Source organism: Camelus bactrianus, chromosome 7, assembly GCF_048773025.1.
Source record: "Camelus bactrianus isolate YW-2024 breed Bactrian camel chromosome 7, ASM4877302v1, whole genome shotgun sequence".
In the NCBI taxonomy this organism is placed as follows: Eukaryota; Metazoa; Chordata; class Mammalia; order Artiodactyla; family Camelidae; genus Camelus; species Camelus bactrianus.
Window position 1 is genome coordinate 1210067 of NC_133545.1, and position 6000 is coordinate 1216066.

A 6000-nucleotide genomic window follows, 5' to 3' on the forward strand; every position below is an offset into this window, starting at 1 on the left:
CCTCTGCTCCTGTCAACACGAACCCACCCGAAGGCTGCAATGCCCTCGATCGGAGGGACAGGCCTGGAATCAAGGCAGGAGTCTCTCCAAGTTCTTAGTGAAGATGAAAAACTCCCTGGGAACGCCGTCATGTGGGATCAAACAGGACAGTGAGGATTCTCAGCCTGGGCACTAGTGGTGTTTTGGAGCAAGAATCATTCTCCAAGGTGGGGTGGGGTGGGGTGGGGGCTGCCCGGGGCGGACGCTGGCAGCATCCCTGGTCTCGGGGCGGCGTGGTGCGCGGGCGCGGCTCCAGGCTGCGTGGGAACCGGGCGCTTGCGAAGGGCGTCCGCTCACCTCTCCTTTCCATCGCTTGCCGGAGCCAAAGCATTAGGAAACAGCAGTGAGGACCACATCCGACTTGAAGAAGCTCGTCTAGCGGAAAGGCGAGCGCAGGACTGAACCGCTGGTCTGGTCGGGGGGCAGGGGGGCACTGCGCCCTGAGCCCGTCCGCTCCCTCCGGGGGCCGCTTCCGAGACACAACTGGATGAGCTCCCGTGGCAGCTCCCGTGGCTCGGCCAGTGCTGCTGAGGTTTTCTCTTTTCGATTTGATTAGGAAATTGCAGGTTAAGAGCCCGCCGGTGCATGCTTACTCGGAGAATAGCAGGGTTAGTGCAGACGAGGTGCAGCTGTGCCCGACGGTCGCCGCGCCCCGACTCCCTCGGCCGGGCTGCTGGCTTCCCTCCCAGTCACTGGGTCAGAACGGGGAGCGCCGGGGCTGGTCCCACAGGCCCCAGGAGTGACCTGGCCTGGCTTTGCGCGCCTCCCCTTCACGGCTGTGATGCGGCTGTTCCCCAGGGCGCGTGGGCGGCGGGCACCCCGCACGGAGCCGCTCCCCGGCCCTGCCCCGCTCTCCTCCCGCAGACCCTGACGCCAGGAAGCCAGCTCGTCCCAGCCTTCCCTTTATAGGGTTTGAAGTTGGAGAGGCAACAGTAACTTCCCCCAAAGGCCCCGCCTGGTGACAGCTACCAATCTGGAGGCCCAGGGAGAACCAGCTCAGAGGACACAGCTAGGAGGGCCGTCTTCCTGCGGGGACGGCCTTCTGCGTCTGCTCTGGCCTGGCCCCCTCCTGCACGGGGTCGTAAGTGTTCCCCTGGTGAAGTGCAAGCACCAGCCCGTCCGCTAACGCCTCGGCGGGCATGTCTCAGACTCCGCGGGGAGAATGAGAGACCAGGCGGCTAAGCCGGCAGCGTTAGCAGGAGTGAAAGAAACGTTCCTTTCTTCTGTCTAATCAGAGCGCTGGCGAGGAGCCCCCCAGACGCCACGGGACGAAGCGGACTGAAAGAACTCCAGGATGTCCCGGGACGTTCTTCAGGCCCGCGGCACACTGGACCACAGAAGGCCGTCCCTGGGAAGGAGAAGGCCTGGGAGAGTGTGAGCCCCCACACCAGGTCGGGTCCAGACACCCCCCGACTGTCCCGACAGCAGCCACCACCAGCCCCTGGCAGCGACGGGGAGAAGGGACCCTCTTCCCCACTTCGTCACCTGACTCAGGGACCGGTCCCCCATACCCAGTGACACAGGCCACAGGACGGAGGGGAGAAGCACGTCCTGTCCTTGCTGAGCTCTGGCGGCTCACGAGGGGAGCAGGAGGACCTCCTCGTCTGTGGTCACGGCCCTCAGCTCTCAGTCAGACTCCACAGCTTTAGAAAATGCTTTCCATGCTTAGCAGCCCTTTCTCCCAGTAGTCTGAGGTCCCCCGGTGCCACTTTTAAGTACCGTTTCTCTCCTTATTTTCTATGTTTTCTCTTGTGGGGGCGGGGGAGGTAATTCAGTGTGTTTATTTATTTTGAGAGGAGGTGCCGGGGATTGAACCCAGGGCCTCACGCGTGCTAAACGTGCGCTCCACCCCTGAGCTCTGCCCTCCACCTTATATTTATTCTCAAATATGCAAATGTTGAAGCCACAGCAGCTTGAGACTCAAGAAGAAAATCTGAATATAAATTTGAAGGAATTTCTGGCCCCCACATTTACCAGGGGCAGGTAGGCAGTAGGCTCAGGCCAGCCACAAGTGTGTTTCCTTTGACCCGTTCAGTGTTTTAGCGTTCTTCCTTTCACTTGAACGCTTAGAGGCCACTGTAGGTTTATTAACTGGCCTAATTCCAATATTGTTGTGTCTCAGGGAACGGGCAGGGGGCCCAAGGAGAGGAGGCGGGGTTGGGGGAGCAGACAAAACACACACAACACACACAGCACTGAAAAAGTTCCCCGTCACATACGGGCGCAGACATGGAGCCCCCAAACTTCTACAAATGGTAACATCAAAGATCACGGATCACAGGTCACCGTGACAAACGTAACAATAATGAAAAGTTCAGACACCATGAGAATTACCCAGATATGACAGAGACACAAAGTGAGCAAATGCTGGTGGGGAAATGGCGCCAGCAGACGGCCTGGTGTGGAGCCGCCACAAACCCTCAATCTGTGCGAAACGCAGCCTCAGGGAAGTCTCATAAAGCCGAGCGCAGCAGTTTTTGCTGAAACATCTGAAAGTAAATCGCAGACGTGACTTTTCACTCCTAACTACTCTGTCTCCTAAAGGGTGTGCAAGACCGCTGTACCGTTACCACAGCAAAGACAGCAGACAATTCCATAGCATCACGTGGTGCTCAGATGTCCCCAGCTGTGCCCTGAACAACTTCTAGAGCTGAATTTTAGAAGTTTTGACCCACTCAAGGTTCATATACCACACTGGGATGCCTCTTGGTTGATGTCTTTAATACGAAAACCCCCCAGCGGGGTTTTCAGGACCGAGTTGCTGGGAGAGGCCAGGCTGGGGTCTCGCCAGCTCTGCAGAGGCCCTGTTGTTTCCTCCTGATGTGATGCAGGCCAGCGTCTCAGGGAAGAGGGTGACACAGCTGAGGTCTACACTGAAGAGTGTTCTGTGGGATGCGTTTTTGAGGGACATGTGCCCCAGCTCCCTGACACTCGTCCCCCATGTGCTCTGGCCAGCACCCCCCCCCCCCGCCTCCCTGGACCCTCTGTGTCGGACGGCTTCATTTCCCACAGCAAGAAGGCTGCAGTCAAGACCATGGTGGTGCAGCCGGGGAAGGGACACTTAACGCAGCCTGCTGGTCAAGCTCATCGTGTGTGAGCCAAGGCCACCCCACCACACCGACCCCTCTGGGGACTGAGGGACCTGCAATGCCAGGGTCAGGACGCCCCCAGGCCTGATGGCTCTGGGGTTTGGGGTTCTCAGAAAATTCATGAATTCTGCCAGAACTGCCAGAAACGCCAAACAAGCCACAACACGAGCTAATCTGTATATACAGCGCTCCATTTCCTAAACATTTTCCCATATATGATCTAATTTTCAAATGCCCTGTGGGGTAAGCGATATTAAGACGACTAATATTTCAGAAGAGCCAGCAGGTGATGCGGTGATGACAAAACACAGACAGCAATTTGGGCAAGTTATTCTGGGAACAGCGGCAGAGATGGGACAGCAGCTGGAAGGCAGGCAGTGTGGGGTCAAGAGGCGTTCGGTTATTATTTGTCCGAGGTGCGAGCTGCTTGAGCGTGCACCGCAGCGTGTTTATCCATTAATCTGCTGAAGGGTATGTGGGTTGTTTCCAGTTCCTGGACATGAAAAATTAGCGAAGACTAGTATTTCATTTTACTGAAGAAAGTGACTTTGCAAAGATAAAAAAGACAGGAACCAGCACGAGGCAGTGAGAACCAAGGTGTGCGGGCCTCAGGCAGCATCGGGCAACCACCTTCTATGACCACAAACAGATAATAGAAAGATCTTTCTAGACTGGACCTCGGCCTGGCTGTGCTGATGGTCACTCGGAGGAGCACGGTTTCCATCCCCAGACAGCCCATGAACGAGCACCCAAGGAACAGGGTGAGGTGAAGGCTCACAGCAGCGCTCAGAGGGACCAGGACTGCCCACGGGGTCCCAGGGCGCCAGGGGAACGACTTCGGGGTGTCCTCGGCAGGATCGGTAGTTCTCAAGTAGCCCTGAATGGTGGCGGGTCCACACCTGAGTTGTCCATTGCAGCTTCCCAGGGAAGACAGAAGGGTAGAGTCAAGAGGGAGGGACGGAGGGCTGAAATCTAACAGAACAGCTGGAAGCATGTGGACCCCCCCAGCTTCACCCTGAGTCTGGATATACATCCAAGTCTAGGTTTAGAAAGAAAACACAAAGGCCCTGTTCGCAAAGCTTTCCAGGTTATAAGAATGTTGGCCTTTGAAAGCCATTTGGGGTCAGGCTGAATGCATTCATTTAAAGACATACTGCTTTTGTTCAACATAGGATTTGTGCATGTGGAAGCGAAACACTGGGAAACCAGGAAAAAACAGCAGAAATCAGTCACTACTTACTCTGTATTCTGCCTTATATTTAAAAAGGGAGAGAGAGAAAGAAAAGAACACTTTCCCAGAGGTTTAGCTATAAATTTTGTGGTAAATAGGGCACCTATTAAATTAATTCTGTATGATATTATAGTGATTAGGTTTGCAGAAAAACCATCAGCTGAAGTGCGTTCCTGCTCCAGCCAGCGCGGTGGCCCAGTTTCCATCCGCTTCCCCCTGATGTCTGGGCACGGCTGGGAGTCCTCTGTCAAAGTTGGCTTCCAGGCGCTCCTGGGATTCTCAATTAGGTAGAAATTTTAGGAGCAACAAAAATTATGGGAGGAATGTAGCTTCATCAGTCATTTTCCCGCAGGAACAGTGGCAATTTGAAGAGTTTTAGCACTCTGAAGGTCAAGATTAAAAACCAAGTAATTTATTACCACTGATTTAGAGATTAACATGGTGCCAATTAATCAATTACTCAACGTGACGAATTGACGATTAATTGACATTTCAGCTCCAAGCTGGCAAAGCTTTTTGACTTCCATAGTGAATAATTGACATCTCTCAATCGCAAGGTTATGAGGATTTCCTCCAAGATCAAAACGAGAAGGAATAAAAAAGAATACATAAGGATAATCATCCCCCAAATTGTCACACAGGGCGAACCAGCGAGCCGTCGACGTCGCTGGACAGCCGGGCTCAGCATGAGGAGGACGAGGACCCTCTCTTCCTGGCGACTTAGGAGTGTCTGCCCAGGTTTATCCTCGTGCCTCTGCGAAACTCCCTGTTGCCTTGCGCCGCGAGCTCCGGGGCCGTCAGAGCCCTCGGCGGCAGCCCACAAATGAGGGGTTTCCTAAAGGGCTGACTGCGCCCGTTTAGACGGCCCTCTGAACAGCTCTCAGCGTTCAGTGCAGTCAGGCCAGACCCAAGGTCAAGACGACCACGTGCCAGTTGTCCAGCTGAGATCACACTGCTCCCTCCGGGGCTGAGTGTGGCGGGCTGGCCAGGGAGCCAGACGCCTGGGCAGTCAGCTAGGTCACGGAGAGTGGTCAGAGCTGGAAGGTCTGCTCTGAAGGCCAGGAGCCAACAGACACCTTGATGCCCAACAGACAGGTGGAGGGCCTCCCGGGAAGGGCATGTGAGGGAGGGTCGGGGACGCACGTGAGGTTTGGAAGAGACCTGGCTCTCCTCCTGGCTCCTGGACCCCCTTCCTGTCACCGGCCACGCTTGTTCCAGAGCCTGCCTGGCAGTGACTGCCTGACCTCTTGGGCTCCTGACCTTGGCTTGTTCTGGGAGCCTCGGCCCCACAGCACCTGAGACCTGCGTTTCCCAACGCAGCCAAGACTCCTGATTCCCCTGAGGGGGAATCTTCTCAGGAAGAAGGAAGGAGCTGCTGCCACATTGGAACCACGGCGGGAACTGTCACCAAGTCCAAGCTCATGCTGCTTGCTGCTCGACAGGCTGATAAATCCAGCAACGAGGTGCTGGGACAAGGAAGAGCGACTGTATTCGGAAAGCCAGCAGATCGAGAAGATGGTAGTTGGTGGACTAGTGTCCCAAAGAATCATCCTGCCTGTGTTAGAATTCAGGCTTCTCTTATACTAAAAGGAGAGGATGTAAAGTCTAGTCAGGACGTTTCCTGTGAGCTAAACAGAGGTT